General features: G+C 41.9%; 1 protein-coding gene and 1 long non-coding RNA gene across 3 annotated transcripts in view; one reads left to right on the top strand and one right to left on the bottom strand.

The window, feature by feature from the left end:
* Positions 1–10,355: 10,355 nt before the first annotated feature.
* LOC129666478 (uncharacterized) lies at positions 10,356–12,946 on the bottom strand. Of its 2 annotated transcripts, none has more exons than XR_008718581.1 (3): positions 12,912–12,946; positions 11,679–11,762; positions 10,356–11,321 (listed from the first exon to the last, which is right to left on the bottom strand). It is a non-coding gene; the product is annotated as an uncharacterized LOC129666478 (long non-coding RNA). The 2 variants fall into 2 exon arrangements; XR_008718585.1 differs by having other exon boundaries at positions 10,356–11,205.
* Positions 12,947–14,547: 1,601 nt separating this feature from the next.
* CUNH3orf85 (chromosome unknown C3orf85 homolog) overlaps positions 14,548–25,095 on the top strand; it is a 15,146-nt gene continuing 4,598 nt past the window's right edge. Inside the window, exon 1 of the mRNA XM_055593580.1 lies at positions 14,548–14,563. The gene's annotated coding sequence lies outside the window, so the exon portion shown is untranslated. The remainder of the gene's footprint in view (positions 14,564–25,095) is intronic.

Raw genomic sequence — 25,095 nt, 5'->3', positions numbered from 1 at the left:
GGAGGTCAGAAAAGGGCATCAGACCCCCTGAGGCTGGAGAGACAGGTGGTTGTGGGTCACCCATCACCTACTGTTAATCGTTTTCCAACCCCTGTACATATATCCAAGAGTACTTCTAAGTGACTTTGAGAAAGTACTGGGGTCACACTGTCATACGTCACTGGGCAGCTACGGGAGAGTATGTATTACTGAGGGGATAGTTCCGGCTTTTTTTTTTTTTTCCTACTTGGGCTGAACGCGTGTGACGATGGGTCAGCAGGTATGGTAGATGTAAGCAACCAACGGCACAAAAAGATAGCAGAGACAAGATGCAAGGAGCCAGAACTTGGCAACTCGAGTCGTCAGAGTGAAGTTCCATCCAAACAAGATCAGGCTGCCCGGGAAAGACGGGGCACTGGGAGAGCAGTGTGTGCAGTGGGGTGAGGCTCCTGACTATTGTGGTAGTTAGTTTGCAGACACTATGGGCTCATTATGCAAATCAGACACTTACTTCAGGAGAGGTTGTTCTTTATAACAATATCAAAATCAAGTCACTTTGTTTGTCCTTTCAAAGGGGGAGACAAAGTGTATACGTGTAAGCATTAGCTGCCATTCCATTTACTCACAGTATGAAAAATACAGTTCAGGGAAATGATTGTTCATAAAATGTTTGGGAAGAATGTGGGGGTCTAAGTGAAGGGCCTCCCGCTGGATAAGTGAATTCAGTCTCGTGACTCCAAAAGCACACAGTGGAAGGCATTGTGACAGCTGTCTCCAGTTACCATGAGGATGGCCTCCAGCTTGTGGGATTCGGATGTCGGCCACTGCCTTCTAAGGTCACATCATGAGAAGGTGTTTTCAGATGGCAGGAATACCCAGGTGAAAGCTAAGACTTCAAATAGGACAAGACAGGGGAATGGGTGGGGAGACACGAATGTGCACGGCCTGACTTAGCTCTTCACAGATATGACAGAAGCAGAAAAGGAAGCAGGAACCAATACTATGTTTTAGGTGTTCTCTTTCTCTTCTGAGGATATGACCTTATTAACAACATTGTGCAAGTCACAAAAAATAATTATTAGGTTGAGAGATTAGGAAAGAATGAGTTCCTTTTGGGTATGGTATAACTTGTCATTAAGCAGTACATCCAAATACAATGAAATTGTCAATGCAGTTTAAAAAAATATATGCCTCCCCTATCTTTAATGGAAGCAGATTACAGGTTGTCATTTTTTTTTTCAATGAAATATAATTCTGTTTTATGGAAAATAAACTCTGTTGAGCCAGAGTCCCTCTGAAATCAGAAGCTATAAAGCTGGTAGCAATTGAAGAAGTCGGATAACGAAACTCATTATTTGTGCACACCTTTAATTCCAGCACTCAGGAGGCAGAGACAGGCTGATCTCTAAGAGTTCAAGGTCAGCCTGGTCTACAGAGTGAGTTCCAGGACAGCCAAGGCTACCCAATGAGAAATTCTGTCTCAAGCAATAATAATAACAATTGAAAAAATATACAGGAGGAGAGGGGAAGGCAGATAGACAAGGAAATGCAAATGTTGTAGCTACAAGTTAAAAAAATAAACATTTTTTAATGTTTAAAAAGGTTTAAAAGAACATTTTCAGCATTGGCTCAACCGTAGAGTATTTGTTTAGCATACGTGGGATACTGAGTCCATCCCCCACCCCACATACACAACAGAAAAAAAAAAAAAAATCTGTCCACAACCTTCATTTAGATACAATGTCTAACTCTGAACTAAAACAGTATGTCAGCTTCCTGACTCTCTACCAATCAGGCAAGCCTGGATTTGAAAAGACAATACAGGGATTGGAATTGTTGTCCTCGAAAATAACAAGGGAGGCAGGGTGAGGTTGTGCTCAAATCCTGTTTAAACTCACACCAGTTTCAGCAAACTTTTTTTTTTTATTAATTACACTTTATTCATTTTGTATCCCCCCCATAAGCCCATCCCTCCTCCCCTGCCGATCCCACCCTCCCTCCCCTTTCTGCATGCATGCCACTCCCCAAGCTTACCAGGCCACAGTAGAGGACAATGCAGCAAACTGTTTTTAAAACCAGTGCAAGTAGCCAACTTTGGACAACTACAGGATGCAAAGTAATAAAACAAGAGGGTTGAACTTTGGAACACTCCGTAATGAAAATCTTTTTAAAAGTTCAAAGGTAGGAAAAAATCTCACACATGTAAGGGAGATGGGTACCTTGGCTCAGCACTTACCAGCATGAGATGAATCGCTGGCAATTCCAAAGAAAAAGTAAGCATATTTTTTTCCCTGCTGTTACAAAAAAGGACCGTCTCTTAAGATGTCTTTTCTAACTCAAATTGCAGAGCTCTGAAATGAATCAAATTGTCTTATTTGCTCTCCAAGGGGTCATTTCAGTCTATGAACCTTACTTATCCACAATTGGACTATCTTCCTGTCATATGCCACAGCAGTATCTTGGAGGCTGTCTGGTGTAAGATATTCCAAAAAAACTACTTTTGTAACATTAAATTGCTTACTATCTGAATATATATGTACATATCACTATTTTCATATATCTTCAGTATCAGCCTCCACTACTTAAGATCAAAGGATGTTGCCATAAAAAAATTGTAGAGCATGTATAGTGTTTATACAGAGCCAAAGTGGACAACACTTTGAAAATAGTCTTTGTTGGCTTTATTATATTGTTGAGCTATAATTGTCTTTGATTCACTGTAATTACACATGGTAATAAAATAATGAAAACATACAATATGCAGAAATAACAGGAGCCTATTCTGTGATGTCAGAGGCCCTATGCCTTCAGCCTTATGCTCTAGCATCTTTTGATTTGGAGGATAAAACTTCTTCAACGAGCCCTAATACTTTTAATTTTTGTGACAGAGAGAAATAGGAGGGTGTGGCAGGGGGGGAGAATTGCCCTGTGAACTGAACGTGGCTGCACTTCGTTTTGAGGTTCCAGGTTGGAACACCGACCTGATTGCGCCTTCCTCATTCAGAGACGCTGGCTGAACAGCCCCAGCTTCCATGGGATCTGAAGCCCTGCCCAGAAGGCTTCCTCGGAGACCACTATTATGGTCAACAGTGGAACGTCTTCCTAAGCCTCTGACTGAAAAGCGTGAAAGCCTATTGGAAGACACTGGGTCAAAAGGGGTGTTGGGGGCTAACAGAACAGGCCGTGAGGTGGAGAATATATATATAAAGAGTCCATAACATACTTAGCCTTCCAAATGTCACATTTCTCCAAACCATACATTTTTTTAAAGATTTCTTTTTGATTATGTGTGTGAGAAGTGTGCTAGTGGGTGCCCACAGAGGTCAGAGGAGGATGTTGGGTCACCCCGGGAGATGGAGCTGCAGGCAGTTGTGAACCAGCCAGTGTAGGTGCTGGAGAATGAACTCTGGTTCTCCTCAAGAGCATCAAGCCCTCTTAACCACTGAGCCAACCTTCCAGACCCCAGATTTCCCGGTTCTGCTGCAGAGTAGAAAGGCTGAGGTGGGAAGCGAGGCACCTGTCTGTAGCCTACTCACCCCGTTGGCTTCCCCGTATGCATCATTCTCTGTCAAGCCTAGCTGAGTCTCTTTCCTTGAGGGGATGCCTGTCTCTTTAAGGCCCTGCTTTTCCCATTCCTATGTAGCACTATGTTCTATCAGTTAGCACTAAATAGGGAAGTTGGCATCTTGGTTCTGTTCAGATCATCACTCCTTCCCACAGCTTATGGCCCTATTCTCTATGCACCCACCATTACCACAGCAGGGCTAATGGATGAGGATGCCACCTTGCTTAGAGTGACGTTTCCTTTCTTGTTTGTTATTCAGTTTTTAATTTTTTGCATGTGTGCGCTTGTGTGTAGAGGCCTGCAGATGAAGTCAAGTGTCTTTCTTAACTGAGCCGGGATCTCCAGTTAGCTGGTTTAGAGATCCCCCATTTCTGTCCACTGAGTGCTGGGGCTACAGACGACCTCTTCTAGCTGGTAATCTTTCTGTGTGGATGTTGGGGACCCCACCTTCCTGACATTTGCACAGCAAGCACTTTCCTGAGCTGTCTCCCCAGGACCCATTTGTTTTTTGCTAATACCTAATCCACACATGATAAAGCTATCCTTAAACACCACAGGTTATGAATATTAATTATTTTCAAGGTACCGGTAGTCATCCTTCGGTTCCAGACACTGGTAGGCCATGATATATACCAAGTAATTCAGGGCACTAGACTCATTAGACTTGTCTATATTTATTAAATTTTATTCATTTAGTTCAAAACTTTCTTCAAGAATGCTGGGTAAACTGGGCATGATGGCTGCCTGTAATGCTAACACTTAAGAGGCCAAGGTAAGAGGATCGCTATGAGTTGGAGGCTAGCCTAGGCTACAAATTCAGACTATATTAAAAAGAAAACAACAAGAGAGCTAGGTATATGAATACATGATGAAATAGCATGTGATCGACCATATAATAGCCTGTCTTCTGTCTTCTACCTTTTCTTGGTCATAAACCAAATGCGGCTTTGTCATATCCCCACTCGTGTGCCTGTATCTAACTAGACTACACAATGGTGATGGCGTTACTTAATTGTGATGTTGCTTATTTGTTCTGAGTCTATCACTTCGTTCTCTCACTCTGCTTTAACAGAACTAGCATCCCTCATGTGTCTCCGTGACAGTTTTCTTATCTGTGGTGTCATAATTCTCATTTCCAGTTAACTGGAGGATTGTTGCTCCTGGTAGAATCTCTGATGGCAGCTGAGGGTGCCCATCTTACCTAAAGGACACTGAGGCACTAAAAGGGCCTGGAGACCTCCGTGAAAAGCTACAGTCCGAAATGTCCCTTGCAGGCATCCTCTGCTCAGGGCTTACCAAAATGTCAAGACCCATGTAAAATGCACTAAATTTGATTTTCTGGCTCCAAAGGATAAGTTTTTGGCAGTCTTGAGAAGTTTGTTACAACTGATAACAAAGAAAAATGACTATAATGTTGCATTTATTCTTTGTTCCAAGGCCAGGAATGAGACAAATAATCTGGTTTTAGGGATCACGCATACACATGAACGCATGTGCACTACACACATAATCTCTCTCTCTCTGTTTCTCTCTCTACATACAACACACAACACACACACACACACACACAATTGTGGCTCCTGTGTAACCTCCTAAGTGTAAAAGCAAGCCAGTCTACAGCCCTAGCTCACCAGTGGCCATTTGTACCTGTCCTGGCTTAGCTTCATTCCACCAGACAGAATATCCTGACCCATGGGCTGACCTCAGTAGGAACACATTAACTAAAACTGTACCTTAACTTTGACTTGTTGACAATGGACAGAGATACAAATAATCTAACCGCCTTGAAATTCCTAAGAAAGAAAATGAATTGGAAAAGCTAAGAGGGAAGACAGTGGGACCATGTTTCTTAACCTTTCTCAAAGCTCTGTTCTAGCCACAAAGGAACAGCAACCTTACCAAGAAAAACCATTGCATTGTAGACAGGCCTCACTACGGCTCCAGGCCTGAGACATCTCAACAGACCTTCGAAACACTTATCTCTTATATAGCAATGACAGTTGGGAGGAACAAAAACTATCCACATTTGAAGGGTGGTCTCTTTGCTACTGCTACAGACTAAAAACTGTTTCCTGGAAAAAGTTTTAACATTGCTTCTTGTCTTCTTGAAGGAAATAATTCAGCCAAAGATGAACAGTTAAAACAGAGTTTAGCAAAGTAAAGCAATGAATACTAGAAAGCCCGGAGCCAGCTGACCCAAAGGGTCTAAACTCGAAGACTCTTTTATTCATGAGATGGGTGGTATATTACTGGGAAGTAAAGTAACCTTCCCACCCCCAATCATAGTGGACCGACCTCCCTTTTAGGGTAATTCTTCTGAAGATCCTCTTGGAAAAGGTCAGAATCGGTCACAACCTCAGTACAAATGACAGCACAGTCAGCTGGGCTCCTTTGAAGACACAGAGCCTTGTTCGTTTGCATGTGTGGCAATTTGGAAACCCCCCTAGTGCCCCTTAGCTTCTACAGAATGTGAAGAACCCAAGTGCAGCTGAGATGTGTAAGTACAAAGGGATGTTTTAACTCTCAGGGGACACAGCTACCAAGATACACAACAGTTTCTTTGATCCCTTGCAGCCAATGCTTTGATTGCCATGTTTCAAAGTGTCCCTTCAAAAGTCATACATCAAGTAGGGCATTGAGGCACACATCTATTATCCTAGAACCCAGGAGGCCAAGGTAGGAGGCCCGTGAAAGTTTGAGGCTAGCCTGATCTACATAGCAAGATCCAGGTTAGCCAAAGTTCCATAGTGAGACCTATCGCAAAAATGAAAGGAAAAAAAAATGTCAAAGGTTGAATCCTTAATCATAGCTCCTCCACCCAGAATGTGGCTGTATTTGACGAGGTACTTCTAATGAGGTAGTTATTTTAGAATGAGATTGTTAGAATGAGCAATCCAACTAGGTTCCTTTAGGAAGAGGTCATTAGTACACAGGCAGACATCGGGGATGCTTACAGCTGTGCGGAGAGAAGTCACCATTCGAGGAGAGAGCAGGACAGTGGCCAGTCGGACCTCAGAGGACACAGAGCCTCCCAACACCGGGATCATAGACCTAGATCTCCTAAAATTGTGAGGAACACGTTTCTGGCTTTTTCAACTGCACTGTCTGTGGCATTTCACTAGGGCAGCCCTGGAAAATTAATACCACTACCCAACCAGCCAACAGTAGAAATCAATAGGAAGTTATTTCTCTTCTGAAATAGTGTCTTTCTACATACTCCAGCCTGGTTTCTAAATATCGGTCCTCCTACCTCAACCCCGTAAGTGCAGGAATCACAGGCATGGGTCACCAAACCAGGCTTTTGCTATGCCTTTAACTTCCTGTATTTTCCAGCCAGTTGAGAATTCTTGGTTTGTTTTTCCCCCAATCCTCCTCTCCAGCTGTGATGTCTGATTTTCATACACTCTCTCCAATATACTTTTGTTGTAGCTTATGTCTCCTGTCTATTCCACAGGGAAATTCAAGCAATACTCTCAATCATTTAAAGCTATGCCTTTCCCTGGAGAATCCAAACATTATCTTTCTGTGTATGGTGCCAAAACACACACACACATAGTTATTGTAACCTAAGTCATGCTGTTGCTCTTGAAGGCTCAACTACAGGTTGAGGGAGGAAAGGGGCCATCATAAAGTGACAGCACAGCCCTTATTTCAAATCTGTCCTCCATTATCAAGTGTATCTTGTGATATTACCAGCACTATGGGAGCAAATTGCCTCCCCACAGAACTAATACTAATGCCCAAAGGGATACCTACAGAGAAAATCCGGTCCTATTCACTTCCATCCTGAATCTCCAGCGATGTTTTCTTTTCTTTTGGCTTAGTGAAGCATAGATGACTTGGCAAATGACAGACTGCGATTTGATAGTGAGCCAAACGGACAGCAGCCCTCGGTAGCTCTGTGCTCTGTGAACTACATAGCACACTGCTGATGCTCAATAAATGTCACATTTGTCAACTATCAATTAGTCAGTGTGTAATGAGAAAAACGTCTTAGCAAGCGTTACCTTCAAAACTTAATCGAGAAGCTGTGGAATTCCAACATCATCTCACAGAACAGATTGTCACTTTGCCTCAAACTGCAAGACTGTATATATTTGTGCTGACACATCTTTAAATTACTCTAATTTGTTTATAGTGAGAATTGATGGATGTCACCAAGTTATTAAATATCAGTAACAGAGATTTTCCCCTCCCCACTTTTTCTGAGTTGTTTTTAGAGTTTTAAGACAGTGTCATGGGTTAGCAAGCTGACTTAGTGGGTAAAAGTACTTGCAACAGGAGCCTGAGTTTATTCCCAGAACCCAGGGAAGGAGAGAACCAACTCCTGAATTTGTATTCTTGATGCACAAAAACCCACATACCCTAGTTATATTCTCAAATATTAATAATAAATAATAACAGTAATGCTATGAAATTATTTAAAATGTTAGAAGACTGTGTCTTCTTTTGAAACCCAGGCTGCCCTTATATTTGCTGGGTAATTTGGGCTAGCTTCAAATTCGTAATTCTCCTGTTTCAGCCACCCAAGAGCTGGAATTGTACATGTGGGCAACCATACTCAACTAACAAGAATTTTGCTTTTGTTTTTTTAAAGTGTGTGTGTGTGTGTGTGTGTGTGTGTGTGTGTGTATTTTTGTGCTTCGAGAGTAAAAATTTAGAGGTTGGTTCTCTCCTACCCTGGGATCCAGAGATAAACTCAGACTCGTGTTGCACGTACTTTTACCCATTAGGCCAGACTGCTAACCCATGACACTGTTTTAAATTCCAGCAGTAGATTAGCCACACTATTGCTTTGAATACGCTGCTAACGTGTGGGGTACACTTAGTTCCTTGAATCCAGTATGCTGGTAGTGGACTTTCCTTCCCTGTAATCCTCTCTCAGCCTTTCGCCCAATTCATTTTGTCCTCAAGGAAAATTTAATGAGCCACATTTCCCTCAGATTCCCATGAAAGCATTTTCTTCCTCCCTGGTAACAGTTGTATTGCCCTTTTGTAATTCTAGTATGTGAAACAAATGTGTGTGAAATATGTCTATGATAGAGAGATAGATTGTGAAAATTACCTAAAACATAGAAAATGCCCATGAGATAGTTGTTGAATGAATAAACTACTGCTGTATAGCTGTATAATCAGACTATTAGATCCTCACCTTCTGTACTGTTATTTGATCAGTTTGGGGCATACAAGTTAAACATAAAATCAGGTGGTGGTGGTGCACACCTTTAATCTCGGCACTGGGGAGGCAGAGGCAGGAAGTTTTCTGTTAGTTCAAGTCCAGCCTGTTTTACAGAGTGAGTTCCAGGACAGCTAGGGCTACACAGAACAACCCTGTTTTCAAAAAACAAAAGTTAAATTAATAAAATAAAATAAAATATAAAATAAAATAAAATAAAATAAAATACAAGTCAGCACACAAATGCAAAAATCAAAGAGAAAGATCCTGTACAACAGAGACCCGAGGGTGACTTCTCCCTGTTCCTCAGATCAGGTAAGATCTGTGCAGTGTTTCAAAAATGGTGAGTGACCTGTACCTACGGAAAGGAAAGTCCGTTCTGCAAGTTCTGAAAGTTGTTTTCAGATGCTCTTAAACCTTAGGCCTCAAAGGCTGTTGCATCACACATATCAAGAATGAATACAAGGGCAAAATATACCTCTCCAAGATTATAGCTGATTTCTTCAAACTAATCCAATTCCCGCCTTTATCATATACTGAGTATGCCCCATTATCATGAAAGCAGCCATGAAATCCTGAGGGACATAGAGGTGAGAATTTAGTGTGCTTTAATAGAGGGAAAGGGCTGAAGAAAAGCAATGTCTGCCAGTTGTCCACTGAACTTTTCATGTTATTCATTTATTAATCTGAATAAAATGAGAAAAATCCACCTTCCAAGACAACAGCAACACAGAAAAATCCTGTCTTGAAAACAAACAAACAAACAATAAACAAGACAAAAGGATACATAGGATAAAGAAACCCTTCTTCATTTGTTGCTATGTTGTTCTCTGTCCAAATATCAAGCAACTCCAGGCATGATGGGAAACGGCCTCTGGAAGAGTCCACACACAGTGGAGTGATCCCTCCTGTATGCTGGATTAGGCACAACCCACATCCAAGCACCTGTTTTTGTAGAGAGATCATTTATTAAGCATGGAAGAAGAGTAAAGTGACTGATTTCTGACTCAGGCGGAAAGCAGCAGCAAATCACCTTGTAGGTGTCATTTTCAAGAGGGAAAAACAGAGGGAGGGAGGTCTGTGCTAGAATGGGCTAGGCTCCAGTGTTATGTTTTGATTGGGCATTTTAAATTAAGATAATCAAAAGGGACAGGGACAGCTGGACTTCAATATTTTGATAGTAGGACCTTGGTGATCAGTCTTAGAATTAGTTTGATATAAGAAAGTGTCCAAATAAAGGAACAGACCTTGATGGCTAGCTTTGGGGATGTAATCTATGGTTTACAAGAGAGAGAAAAAGGGGAAGGCCTGCCATGCCATGGTGGGCATGCTTGGGCTAGCTAGAGTCCCTTCATTCTCAGTGGTACGATACCCAGAATACAAATTGTGGTGACCCTGTACCTGGCATCAATCTGTTTACAAAAGCCCCCTTTCCAGGTGCTGTGAGGAAGTGCTGTTCCCCTAAAACTGTTCTGAATACCTCCATTAACTTCACAGAAATGAGCTTTCCACAGAGCAACTACGGCTCAAGATTCAGTGCAACATTTAGTAAGGTTTCCATTGAAAGACCCCCTGAGGGTATCTTTCGTCTGAGAGACCCCCTCCCAAGGATCAGCGAGTCCAGGCGTTCGGATGCAAACAGCAAGAGGCTTTATTGGATACACGGGTACCCGGGCGGAAAGCCACTCAGATGACTTTACGCGCCTTTCCGGGTGGAAAGCTGGGTTTTTTATAGGGTTAGAACAGAAGCACTGATACAGAAGCGAGAAGCATAGTTACAAGGAGCTGATTGGCTCTTTCACATGAAACCGTAACATGAATCAGGGTTGGCAGGGACACCAGAATTCCAGGAACTGGGTGGTCAAAACAATTATGACGACCTTGACTAGTGCCGCCATATGTTGCTTTTCCCAGGACTCCTATCTCAGCTGGACCACCTGTCAGATATCCCATGAGGGTGGTCAGGACAAAGTTGTTTTTTGCTCAGTTGGGGCAGCCTTGACCGCAGATATCTTGAGGGGGGTGACTTAGCTGGATTTCTCAGAGTAATTTTTAGTTCCCATCCGGCCTTTACTATTTTTCCCAGAACTGTGGTACATCACAAAATGGCATGGCGTTAGCTATGTTTAACTCTGTTTAACTCAGGGTGATATGGGGCCTTTCACCATCTTCTCCTGGAACACTGGCTGGCCCTCGCCATCCACTGATGCTGAGACAGTTGAATCAAGTCAGGCTGTACTATGCCCATCTTCACTCAACAACAGAACCTCAAAAAGGAGAGCTATGTCCTCCAAGGCTCCGCAGTTTGTGATCAGACAGCACTGATGGCTCTGCAGTCCGTGGGGTCTGATGGCACTGGAGGCTTTGTGATGTACACAATATGGCACTGGTGCTTTGCATTCTATGAAGTGGATGTCATTGGTGGCAGACACCAAGTTCATTTTCCTCCTCAGTGGAAGAAACTTTTCTCTCCTTTGTCTTTCTTCTTAAAAAAAAAATATTTTTTTTTGATGATATTGGATGTGATTTTATTTACCCTCTTCTCTCCTCACATTTACATATCATTGGTATGCAAGAGATTGGGAGCTGATGAGGTCTGTCCTATCAAATAAAAGCAATGATTTTCAAGTGGGAAACAAGCTATAAACAGCCTAGCAATGGGCTTCATTAATCCATGCTACTTGATCTATTTTTTTCCTAAAGATAGATGTTTCAATTTCATTTCAAAGAGCATTTCAGTTTCTTTAGAATTAAGGTTGCCAATTTTCATGGATTCTAGCTTCTTTCATTCATAGATCACAAGAGGAGACAAGCTCTGAAGGAAAATATTTAAAAACCCAAACCTCAACATAAAAACAAAACTGCTGCCTGATGCTTATTTTGTGCAGCCAGCCAGATAAGGCTGCTGACAGACCTGTTCAGGAAAATCCTGGCTGGATTTAGGGTGGTTTTGATTACCTTTGAATCAGTTGATTCCATTAACTTCAGTAATGCTCAGTAAGGACGGTTATAGGACAGGTGACTGCGAAGCACTGAAGACACCTGGAGGGGGGAGGGGGGAGAAGCAGCAATGGCCTTCAGAAGGTTTGCTATGGGGAATTTCACAACGCAGGGAAGCCTGTGGCCCTAGGACTACATCAAGGCAGATGTTAGAAAGAGAAGCCCTGTCACACTTGGGTCCCAAGAAAGGCTTCACTCTCGGGAAAGCATATTCTGGCCTATGAAGTATTGTATCTATGCCATTTCTAAGAAACCAAATTCATTGACCAGGCCACGTTTGCAGTTCGGACTGCAAAATACCTCATTTGATATATTACCCAGCTCCCACCCATATGTATGAATAGCATCTGGGTTGCTCTGGGAAGATTCATCCTGAACTTCCGAAAACTCCTTGGACAAGCTAGGGAAAGTCTGTGAGCCTGAGTTCCCTCGACTGTGGTAGGACAATATACTATCTTTATCTTTTTTTTTTCTTTCTATTTTTCAAGATAGGGTTTCTCTATGTAACACTGGCTGTCCTGGAACTCACTCCGTAGACCAGGCTAGCCCGGGACTCAGAAATCTGCCTATTTCTGCCTCCTGAGTGCTGGGGCTAAAGGCGTGCACCACCACACCCATCTCAAATTACGATCTTCTACTTCCCTGCTACACCACACCCAGCAGAGATAAATAGCAGCTTGTTATGTGAGAACAACAACAACAACAACAACAAAAAGGCAAAGCAGCCGCACCCCACCCCTCCTCTAGAGAAGCCTCCTTTTTAAGGTCACGAACTGAAAAGTAAGGACAGGGTAAAACATAATGTTTCTTTTGGTCCTGTGACTTTAAAGTGAAGTATTTTCCCGAGATTCCGGGTCACAGCACACAACTAAATCTCTTACCTCTCCCCAGAGTCAAAGCAAAGGAGGCCCATAGGGTTGTAGAGGTGGAAACTGCACCTGGGAAGCGCAGTGTGGCTGCGCATCTAGGAGGTGTGGGGTGGGTGGGGCCTTGGGAAGAGTGGTGTAGATCAGTGGTTCTCAACCCGTGGGTCACGACCCCCAAAGACCCTCGGAAAACCTATTTACATTACGATTCTTAACAATAGCAAAAGTACGGTTCTGAAATAGAGACACACACAAAAAAATTTTGTGCAGGAGGGTATTAAACAAGGGTCTCAGCGCTAGGAAAGTTGCTGGTATAGTTAGACACCTGGGAAGGGTTTCCAAGGTTACCATGTTTCTTTTCAGATCTAATTCTTTTACACCTTCCATCTACAAGTTCATGGAGACACCACTCCAGCCAGAGATCCAGGTATTCAAACGCTCTGCACAATTCAGATGGCCATCAAGAAGTTGTTTTCAGGGGCTGGAGAGGTGGCTCAGTGGATAAGAGCACTGTCTGCTCCTCCAGAGGTCCTGAGATGGCGTTCAAGCAACCACATGGTGGCTCATAACCATCTGTGCTGGAATCTGGTGCCCTCTTCTGGCATGCAGGTGTACATGCATATACAACACGGGTACATGAAATAAGATCTTTATTATTCCTCCTTAAAAAAAAAAAAAAAAGTTGTTTTCACCACTTTTACAGCTTTATGCATATTCCAGATTGCAACTCTTGGTGAGACTGGGTAACAGATGTACAGTTTGCCATCCAGAACAAATTGTATCAGATGATGAATTCACTCAGTTCATCACACCAGGGAAAAGAACAATTGTTGCGGACATGAAAGTGGGGTGCTAGTTTCACAGTTACATTGTGTTGTTGGAAACAGACATTACCCTGCAGCTAAACACTTTCTTCTTAGTTAAGTTTTATTTTGAGATATGTACATTTGCACACACTTGTAAGAAGTAACTCAGAGAGGTCCCATGTGTGATTTGCCAAGCTTTTCCCAATAGGAACATCTTGTAAAAGTAGAGTACAGTCTCCTAACACAGAGTGGGAGTCTGAACGTGGATATAACCTGCTAGCTCACAGATCTCCCTGGTTCAGCATGGGCTCGTTTGTGTGTGATGTGTAGCCAGTTCTATTTCATTTGGTCACATTTTTTTATGTTCACATCTTCACCACAATTCAGATACATAGGGAGATATACCAACACATTTTTATTGGCCTCCTTTACCCCTTCATTACTAATCTCTGACAGCCAGTATTCTGTTCTGGATATCCTCAATTTTGTTGTTTTCAAAAAGATTAAATAAATGAACCATAAAGGAAATAACCATTTCACTGTCACTTGATTCCCTGAGATTCACCCAAACTGCTGTATCAACAAATGACACTTTTTACTGATGGCAGAAATCCATGATACATATGTACTACAACTTAACATTCAGTATTGAAAAGCGTCTGGTTTGTTTCATGGCTATGCTTCCTATTAACAAAGCTTTTTATTAGGCATGAGTGTTAAGTCTCTGACATACATGCACAGAAGTAGAATTGTGGGTTGAAGCTAATTGTGCGCTATGATTTTTTTTAAAGGAATTGCCAGCCAAACTGTTTTCTGACAAAGTTGCACTTTTTAAAAATACTTCCACTAAGAGGTGAAGTTAGCTTGCTTTCTTCTTTTTTTTTTTTTTAACATATGTGTGGCTAGTTAAATCAGTAAATAAATAAGTAATTCATGTAAGTACAGCGTGTAAAGTCAGTTCAAAAAGTCCAAAGGGTACCAATGGCAAGAGGGCTATAAAATGCTACGTCAATCAAAAGCCTCTCCCTTTCTAACTCTTTCAGGCATCCAGGTACACAGCAAATGCTTTATATGCCTGGGAAAATATCTAGTGTACCCGAAAGCTTTGTCTAGGCTAGATTCATGGTCTGTAAACTGCTTCAAGCAGCTGTGTGCTCCACCTTACTAATAGGTAAGAGATTGTTTCTTTTCTTGTTTGTCATTATCTTTTACAACTCTCAGGGTGGTAGCTCCTTTTGGCTTCTGAAAGATATAAACAAATATGCCTCTTCTGTAGGCCTCAAAAGCATGGAGGGAGTCAAGGAAATATGCCACAATGTGTTTTTGAAACTATTACAGAAACTGAAACTGGTGTGTGATTGTATTATTCCTAATTATAATTTAACATATTAACATGCTGGTTTAATTGTTACTTCCAAAGAAGTGTTCTGATGTCCTTGAACAAAGTAAAGATTAAATATCTTTTGAAAATTGTAATGCTCACACGAAGTACTTTGGAACCATAAATTTATTAACCTCTGAGCTGCATATTTTGAAGACAGATCAAGAAAAGCACAAGAGTCCAGGTGCTTTTCTGCCAAACGGATCCAGGAAATTTATAAGTTATATCAGAATTGAACAGGGTGGTCATTTGTTTTCCTTGTAACCAAACCTAAAAATACTTAAAATTAACTTAACAGTTAAGCCTATATGATTTATAAATATTTCTGATAAAGATTCATAATCCAGAATAAATTTGTTTCTTTCATAAGTTTTAGGCTTATGCAAAAAATTATTTTTTGCACAAAACTCCTCCCATAGATAGAAGCAACTCTTTATGTGTGCTTAGCCATTAATTCATAAGCTCTGAGACACGAATACATCCATCCGCAGGACAGCTGAATTGGCTGATCTTACTTTAACAAAAAGAAAATGAAGTTGCGTAGCTAAGGCTCAAGAATAAAAGTAAGACTAGAGAATTATTTGCCATCTTGGGTCCACTTGACCAAGCAATCGGGGAAGGAACCTGTCTTATTTGCAAGCAGGAGGAACTGATGTCTTTAGAATCATGCTCATTAGTTTAACAGAAATCTTCTAAATGAGACAGTTCTAGAGTGTGAACTGGCTTTGCCTCTGCTTCAGTTCCTGTTCAAGTAAGAACAAAGATTTCTCACGTGTACTTTTCAGGAGTCCTTCCTCTCAAAAAATAAATAATTTGAAAGTTTGTTTCTATTGTTTGACAAGTTTTCTTCATAAAAGATTTGCTCTGCAACAAGTGACTATCCCTTGCAACTTGACTTCAGGTGGGTAGGGAGAAAGCCTCATTATCCACTTTCAAAAATGATCGCAAACTTCACCAAGTCATTAAACTTAAGAGCAGAGGGCCCAAAGTATCTTACTGATTCTATTTTCAAAATAGCAATTCAGACACTCCCTGGCTAGGGAATTACAAGTATGAGTGCTGTCGTTTGATTTGAGAAATAATTATACCTCCTTTGAACATTTAGGTCAAGAACTGCCTTCTCCCAAATTAAAGTCAGCAAATATTAATTCTGCCATCTAAGTTCCTTTTATGTGTCGGGGCTTTCCGTATTCTTGTAATTCACGTATCCCCATCACTGTGAAAAATCAGTCCATGCTCCCACTTTATCAAAAGAAAACTGTGATGTCTGAGAATCGGGGTGAGCAAACGACACAGTTAATCCCGGGTGTTATGTGGAGTACAGCTGAGAGCAAACCCTTCTTCTGGCTACATAATGCTTTTATTGCAGCATCGCAGTCAGAGCTGAGACGGGTGGGCATCAGAACACAGGCAAGACCTTGTCCTAAAGAACTAGACTCACTAAGGTGACCAGTGGTTCCTCACCAAAAGAATGGGAGTCGGCAAGCTGGGTGACCATATTTGACATGATAGCAGGGCCCAGCCAGCAGCCTTTCCAAGTAGTTCCTTGTTACAGCACTGCTTGGAGTAGTGCTAAATTCAGTGTGTATCTGTCTCAACAGGGCAGTTAATAGAATTAAACATAGAGAGTAACTATGGAATCTGTAACTGTAACATCCTGAACATACCTGATCTCCTCTGATCTTGAGAGCTCTGCAGGGTCAGGCCTGGTTAGGCCTTAGATGGGATACCTCCTGTGAATACCAGGTACTGTGTGTGGAGGTGGAGGAAGTGGATATAGAGATTGGAGCTGTACAGGAAGTGGAGTACTTGCCTTGTATGCGGCCATATAACTCTACTATTGTAGTGCATGCCTGTAAATCCCAGCACTCAAGAGGTAGAAGTAGGAGGATCAGAAGTTCAAGGTCCAAACACGGTATATACTCACTTATATAGACCTATAAGATATAATAAACATAATGAAATCTATACACCTAAAAAAGATAATCAACAGAGCGGACATGGGGTAAGATTATCAATCCTCGTTTTGAAAGACAGATGGGATACGCATTGAACATTGACAGGAGTCTACTGAGCGCATTGGAAAGACTATAACTAGCGGTGTTTTCAAAGCAAAGACTCGTGACCAAACATTTGGCAGGGTGCAGGGAATCATAAGAAAGAAGGGGAGTTAGACTGATGAGGAAAGGATAGGAGCTCCACAAGGACCAAAGATATCTGGGCACAGGGTCTTTTCTGAGACTGACATGCAACCAAGGACCATGTATGAATGTAACCTAGAACCTCTGCTCAGATGTAGCCTGTGGTAGCTCAGTAACCAATTGGTTTCCCATAGTGAGGGGAACAAGGACTATTTCTAACAGGAACTCAATGGCTGGCTCTTTGGCCTCCCCACCCCCCAAGGGAGGAGCAGTCCTGTTAGGCCACAGAGGAGAGCTTTGCAGCCAGTCCTGAAGATACCTGATAAAACAGGATCAGATGAATGGGGAGGAGGTCCCCCCTATCAGCGGACTTGGCAAGGGGCACGGTGGAGAGGAGGGAGGGAGGGAGGGACTGGGAGGGAATGAGGGATCGGGACACGGCTGGGGTACATAGTTAATAGAATGTAACTGATAAGAAAAAAATAAAATACGAAAAAAAAAAAAAAGAAGTTCAAGGTCATCCTTGGTTACAGAATGAGCTGGTGGCCAGCCTGGGCTATAAAGAACTCTACGGAAAAGAAATGTATTTGAAATACATTTCCCTAGTATGTCAACCTTTGAACATTATTGAGGATAAAATCAAGTAGGGAGTGATAGTGTGTGTCTGCCATCTCAGGACTCACAAGGCTGGGGCAGACGGTTTGTGAGAAGAGGGCTAACCTGGACTACATAGTGAGCCCCCTGTCTGAAGCAAAACAGTAACTGCAGAAGAATTTGCTTGTTCCCAGTTTGCTTTTCAAAAGAGAGTTTTCACTGTTAGTCTGCTAAAATAAAAACCAGAGTTCTTTGCCTTGACTTCTATACCTTACTACTTTGATTTAGCAATGTAGTTGACCCACATGTAAAACAACTTGGAGGTCCACATCCATGCTGTTGACCTGTGGCCATGGTTGCCCATAAAGGACATATGCTAGCAGCAGACAAGAGGAAAAATCATAAACGCATTTATGTCTGTTTGTCTCTGGTCATTCCAACTTTTAGCTAGTAAGCCGTGACAATCTGTCTTGAAGGGCTTTTCATTTTCACTATTTTTTTTTCTTTTGACAAAGAGGTTTAGGCTCACAGAACCCCATCTGCACCTTCAGTCCCTCTCTGCCAACTTTCTTCTCAGCCACAGCAGTGGCTCTTTGCAGCCACCTTTTGAAAGGCTCTAATTCTTTGAAAAGGTGGTATTTCTTGGCACAGCTTTTATTTTTATAAGATTTTATTATTATTATATCACCTGCTTAATTGTATTTAAGAATGAGTGAGACAGTGTTGTCTTATGTAGCTCAGGGTGGCCTGGAATTCTCTATGAAGCTCAGGAGACCTGCCTGCCTCAGCTTCCCAAACTCTGAGAGTACAGATGTGGACCTGTACTGGTGTAATACTGACTGATATTCCCTTAAGGGCCTGCATAATGACAATGAGTAACATTGGCATGACTGGAGAAAAAGATACCTCCACTAAAGACTGGATTCATTGAGTAGTCCGGGTGGAGTAGAGAAACTGTTTACCTGTTCATGTGGTACCATGTATTGTGGCCTTAGAGATATGGATGTCACCAACACACCCAGGCAGTACCCCAGGGGTCACTGTCATGTTGTATGAAATGCTGCCTTTCATGGCTTCTCAACTTTCCTGTCCATGTGATTAAAAGCCAACAAAAGCTTTGCCACTCCCAAGACATACCCAAAGAACTGTGTAGTATGTCTGTCTGCACATGTGTGTAGTATGTCTTCCTGAACATGTGTGTAGTGTGTCGACCTGAATCTGTGTGTAGTATGTCTGCCTGCACGTGTATAGTATGTCTGTCTGTACATGTGTGTAGTGTGTTTGCCTGCATGTCTGTGTAGTATGTCTGTCTGCGCATGTGTGTCACCGTATGTGTGCTGGAAGCTGGAACAGACTTCACTTAAACTCAGATGATGCTACTCTCCAAAATTCTCTGCAGACGCTATAACCCCAGCACTCAGTAAGCTGAGACAGGGGTATAGCAGTAAGTTCGAGGCCATCTTGGGCTATAATCAGCATTTCTGAGGTCAACAAAACAGAAGTCTCTCAGCTAAAGTTTCAGATGTGAAGAATCCTGCTAAACATTTCAATACACCAGCACTGGCAACCCAGTCTACAGTTTAGCCTACCTTTCTATTCTTCCCACCCCCAGTGTCCCTTTTTGTTTTAACGTCCAACCCTGTTTCTGTGTCCAGTGGCTTCTCGCCTTTTGTGACCTTCTGTCATCTGTTCCTTTCCTTCTGTGTTCTTTGGTTTTCACCCTTTCTTTGATTCCTTTTACGCTTTTCTTTCTTTCTTTCTTTCTTTCTTTCTTTCTTTCTTTCTTTCTTTCTTCCTTCCTTCCTTCCTTCCTTCCTTCCTTCCTTCCTTCCTTCCTTCCTTCCTTCCTTTCTTTCTTTCTTTCTTTCTTTCTTTCTTTCTTTCTTTCTTTCTTTCTTTCTTTCTCTCTCTGTTTTTTACCTATTTTTTCCCTTTTGAGAGGTGGTCTCATGTAGCCTAAGCAGGCTCCCCCTCTCCCTGTTTCATTTTAGAAGTTCTGGGATTACAAACACATATACCACCACCAGGCTCTTCTGTTAGTTTTTTAAGAGAAACTTTTACTATGTAGCCCAGGCTGGTCTCAAATTTTTAAGTCTTCCTGCCTCCACCTCCCTGGTGCTAGGATTATAAGCACACGTGATGATATCAAGATTGTTTCTTCTCCTCTCTTTCTTTCCAATTTCCTTTCTCGTCCTCATTTCTCTCTCATAACCCAAATCTCCTCACTTCTGTCATATTCATCTTCCATCCCTTGCTCCTGCTCCATGTTCACCTGACTTGGCACAAAGTAAGAGGATTTCTTGTACTAAATATGAGTCATCCGTTCCCCAATCACAAGTCGAATCGGTGGCCAAAATTAAGAGTAAAAAGAAAGTGAAGTAAGTGGTTTCATCATGCTTTAAGAAAAGAACTTAAGCTAAGTCTGTTGCTTGTACCTGTAGTACCAAGCTGAGTTGGGAACATAGCAGTGAATATGAGGCCATCTCGAACCATAAAGCAAAATCCTGTTCTCAAAAAAACAAACAAACAAACAAAACAAAACAAAAAAAAATGAGAGAGAGGGAAGAAAATAGAAAACTTAACAGAGAATATCTTATCTTTCTCCCTACATTTATAGAATTTAAAATTTTAATATTATTGATACATTCATATATAAATTTCATACTATTCTCTTATATACTTACTTCTTAGGAACAATTTTTACTTTATTCCAATAGATCTTAGAGAGCATGCAATCAGCTTCTCTTGGCACATGGAAGCCTGTAGGAAGAGGCTCCATGAAGTAGGCAGTCACCGCCCGGGACAGGGAAGCATGGGTCTCTTGTGCCTGATACCCTGAAGAACTGTCCATCTTGAAGTCTCTGCCTTTAGCATTTTTCTTGGAGGGTATTTGAGAACATTTGGGTAGAATACAAACAGATCTTATTAATTCTGACTAATAGGGGATGAGGAAGGGATAAGCTATAAAGAGAAAGACAGAAATATTTTTATGGCTTATAAAGATTTTAAGAAAGGTGTTAACCTGGCTGGTATTAACTGCATTAAGAAAACAAAACCACAAAACACCCTTTTGAAAATCAACAAAGCAATAAAAATCAGGGTTTAATTTCCAGGCCCCAGTAACATTACATAGACTCACAAACTCAAACCCCTGCTCTTGCTTTCACTAACTTTCAAGGTTGGCCAGGCAAAATGAAAAAGGGAGGAGAAATTTCTCAAGCAGAGAGGGTAGTTAGATTTTATTTCCAGCCGGGCCACTAGCTTCCTATGCAACCTTGAGTGAGTCATTTCACCCCTCAGTGTCAACTTTCCCATTTGTAATGCCAGATAATAAATAACACTTGCTGCCTCTCTCTTTCTCCTGGGTGATGTTATTATCACCATCGATTAATATTTATTGGCTGCCTGTTAGGCCTGCTCTGCTGAGGTGGGTCCTTTGCCCTGGAAAGGAAGAGAGGGTTGTATCAGTAAAACATGTTCCATGAGGAAAAAGGGAGCAGAGTGCCAAAGATAGGGTTATTAAAGCTTAAAATAGCAATGGCATATATTTTAAATCACACTTCTCTGCTGAGGCTTATGTAACAGCTCCTTTGTTCTCAGAGGTTGGACAATGCACTAGGGTAATCAAGCTGTAGAATATGAGTTTTACTTCTGCATGATCCTAAGGAACACTATGCCAAGCAACTACTCCAATTTGTCTTTCTACATGGAAATTATAACCTAAGAACCAATATTTAGCAATATCATTTTTTGCTTGTAGTAGTCTGTCCATTTTTGCATCACCTAGTTTAGCAAAACATCTTTTTAACAAGCTTAACAGGCCCGGGATATGCAACTTTGTGATTTAGCATCATGACTTTTCTTCAGGAAGAATAAATGAGAAATCTGAGGAGTCCCCCATGAGCACCTCTTTCCAGAACAGAAACCACTGCTGGTTTTCCCAAACTATGAATGGATGAGGTCTCTTCAGATCAGTGCTGAATTCCCATCTCCACTGCCATTATATCATGAATATCTGACACACAGGTGAGTCTCAGCTGTGTGTCTCTTGATAGGTTCTCTCCTTTTCCCATCTGCCCCTCCGCTGACAAAGTAGAGCTGTGAATGAGAAGATAGATGTGACATGTGTATACAATGTTGTTCTGCCTTAGAAAGGAATGGCATGCCAGCCCTTTGCAGCGTGGGTGGGCTCTGAATACAGTTTGTTAAATGAAATAAAGCATGAGTACTGGATGAGTCCACTCACTGGGGGTTCCTGGAGCACACTGTGAACAACAAGACAGGAGGGAGAACATTGGTTTACCATTAACTGGGGGAGGGTGGGTTGGGAATCACTGTTACAGTGTTCAGAGCTTCTGTCTGGGATGAGGACTTGGGTCTGGAACTGAGCAGAGGTAATGGTTAAAAAACACAGGGATGAGCTTAACGCCCTGAACCATATCCTCTGAAATAGTTAAGCTGCATGTTTGTAATCTCACACACCTTTGATTCCAGTGCTTGTGAAGCAGAGGCACAGATCTCTGTGAGTTTGAGGCTAGCCTGGTCTAGGTACTGAATTCCAGGCTGGTCAGGAATACAGTGAGATCTTTTCTTAGATAAATAAAAATTTTTTTTTAAAGTTAAAATGGTCATTATTCTGTTACATATGTTTTTAACAAAATAAAAACAACTGGAAGTAAATTTGACCTCTTATTTCTTTGTTCAGAAATGTTCATAAAACATTTACAAAATAAGACTCAAATCCCTTAGCATTGCATTAAGCATCCCTTGGGCTTCAGGTCCAACTGACCCTTCAAAAGTGTCTAAGAATGCCGACAGCTCAGCCATTCCTTTCCACCATACTGGCAAAGTCAGAGTCTTTGAACCTGGTCTTGGTTGGATAGACTGTTCCGTGGCTCTCAGCTCCTTTCAGCTTCCAACACATGTTCTTGTCTTCCACTGTCTTTTCCTAGCTATTGAGACCTCTCTGTCTGCTGACAAAGCCAGATTCTCTGCAAGGTCTCCACAGTTGTACCAAAATTAATTATACACTTAAAGCTGGTCAACACGAAGCGTGCTTGTATTTACAATACAGAAGAGAGTGAGGTAGAAGGACTGATGGATTGTTGTGAGTTTGAGGCCAGCCTTGTGTGCACAGTCAGTACCAGGTTAGCCCTAGTTACGTAGCAAGACCTTGTCTAAAATGTAAATAAAATAAAATAAAACAAAATATCCCTAAAAGGTAGTTAGACATGCTATAGACGCTCTGGTCCCAGTGTGTCTTCTTCAAGTTACCCATTAACTCTAACTGTGAGTTCCCAGGAGGCACAGGCGGCTTAGGAGGGACAGGCGGCTTATCACCTATCTTTGCATGCATGCAGAGGTTATGGGGCAGGGTTGTCTTCTGATATCTTACCATGCAATGACAGCTATCAGAACAGGGACTAAGGAGGGGGAAGTGAAGATCCTAGGGCACAAATTTTACATACCTCTGAGAATGTGTCCTTTGAGTGTGATGTGCTTAGGGCCCCCCCCCCCCCATTTCACTATACATGCACCCTTGTGAGCAAGAACTCTCCTTGATCTTAGCAAGTGCCTACTGTGGACGTTATCTATTATGGTTTCTCCAATTGCTTCAAACTGTAGCAGCTTTAAAAAAATAAGCATTTACAAGTGAGTATATACCATGTGTGTCTTTCTGCTTCTGGGATAGCTCACTCAGGATGATCTTGTCTAGTTCGCACCATTTGCCTGCAAGTTTCATGATTTCTTTGTTTTAATTGCTGAATAGTATTCCATTATTTGATGTTCCACAATTTCTGTATCCATTCCTCAACTGAGGGACATCTGGGTTGTTCCCAGCTTCTGGCTATTACAAATAAAGCTGCTACAAACATGGTTGAGCAAATGTCCTTGTTGTATACTTGAGCATCTTTTGGATATATGCCTAGAAACGGTATAACTGGATCTTGAGGAAGCACTACTCCTAATTGTCTGAGAAAGTGCCAGATTGATTTCCAAAGTGGTTGTACAAGTTTACATTCCCACGAGCAATGGAGGAGTGTTCCTCTTTCTCCACATCTTCTCCAGCATGTATTGTCACTTGAGTTTTTTTATCTTAGCCATTCTGATGGGTGTAAGGTGAAATCTCAGGGTTATTTTGATTTGCATTTCCCTGATGACTAAGGATTTTGAGCATTTCTTTAAGTGTTTCTCTGCCATTCAGTGTTCATCTATTGAGAATTTTCTGTTTAGCTTTGTGTCCTGTTTTTTTTTTTTATTAATTACACTTTATTCAGTTTGTATCCCCCCTGTGTGTCCTGCTTTTTAATTGGATTACTTGATTTGTTGCTTTTTAACTTCTGAAGTTCTTTATATAATCTGGATATTAGCCCTCTGTCAGCTATAGGGTTGGTAACAATTCTTTTCCAATCTGAATAAGTGGATATTAGACATATAATATGAAATAATCATACTAAAATCTGTATACCTAAGGAAGCTAATCAAGAAGGAGGACGCTGAGTAAGATGCTCAATCTTCATTCAGAAAGGCAAATGAAATGTACATCGGAAGAGGGAGAAAACAGGAAACAGGACAGGAGCCTATCACAGAGGGCCTCTAAAAGACTCTACCCAGCAGGGCATCAAAACATATACTGAGATTCATAGCCGAACTTTGGGCAGAGTGCAGGGAATCTTATGAAAGAAGGAGGAGATAAAAAAGACCTGGAGGGAACAGGACCTCCACAAGGAGAGCAACAGAACCCAAAAATCTGGGCACAGGGGTCTTTTCTGAGATTATACTCCAACCAAGGACCATGAATGGAGATAACTTAGAGTCCCAGTTGGCACAGATGTAGCCAATGGCAACTCAGTGTCCAAGTGGGTTCCCAGTAATAGAAACAGGAACTGTCTCTGACATGAACTCATAGGCTGGCTCTTTGATCACCTCCACCTGATAGGGGAGCAGCCTTACCAGTCCACAGAGAAAGACAAAGAAACCAGTCCTGGTGAGACCTGATAGACTAGGGTCAGATGGAAGGGGAGGAGGACCTCCCCTCTCATTGCACTTGGGGAGGGGCATTAGAGAAGAAGAGGGAGGGAGGGCAGGATTGGGAGTGGATGGGAGAGGGGGGCTACAGCTGGGATACAAAGTGAACAAACTGTAATTAATAAAAATGCTGAGCCTGATGGCCAACTGATGGGCAGAGTGAATGGAATTTTATGTAAGAAGTGGGAAATAGTAAGAGCTGGAGGGGACGGGAACTCCACAAGGAGAGCAACAGAACAAGATAATTTGAACACAGGGAACTTCCCAGAAAATCATACTCCAACCAAGGACTATTCGTGGAGATGACCTGGAACCCCTGCACAGGTGTAGCCCATGGCAGTTCAGTGTCCAAGTGGGTTACATAGTAATGGGAAGAGGGACTGCCTCTGACATAATCTGATTGGCCTGCTCTTTGATCACCTCCCCCTGAGGGGGGAGCAGCCTTACCAGGCCACAGTAGATGACAATGCAGCCACTTTTGATGAGAACTGATAGACTAAGATCAGAAAGAAGAGGAGAACCTCCCCTATCAGTGGACTTGGGGAGTGGCATGCATGC

Source organism: Psammomys obesus, unplaced genomic scaffold (genome assembly GCF_907164565.1).
Source record: "Psammomys obesus unplaced genomic scaffold, mPsaObe1.curated_primary_1811, whole genome shotgun sequence".
NCBI lineage: Eukaryota > Metazoa > Chordata > Mammalia > Rodentia > Muridae > Psammomys > Psammomys obesus.
Note: the sequence above shows the minus strand (reverse complement) of the source record. Positions and strands in the feature narration are given on the sequence as shown.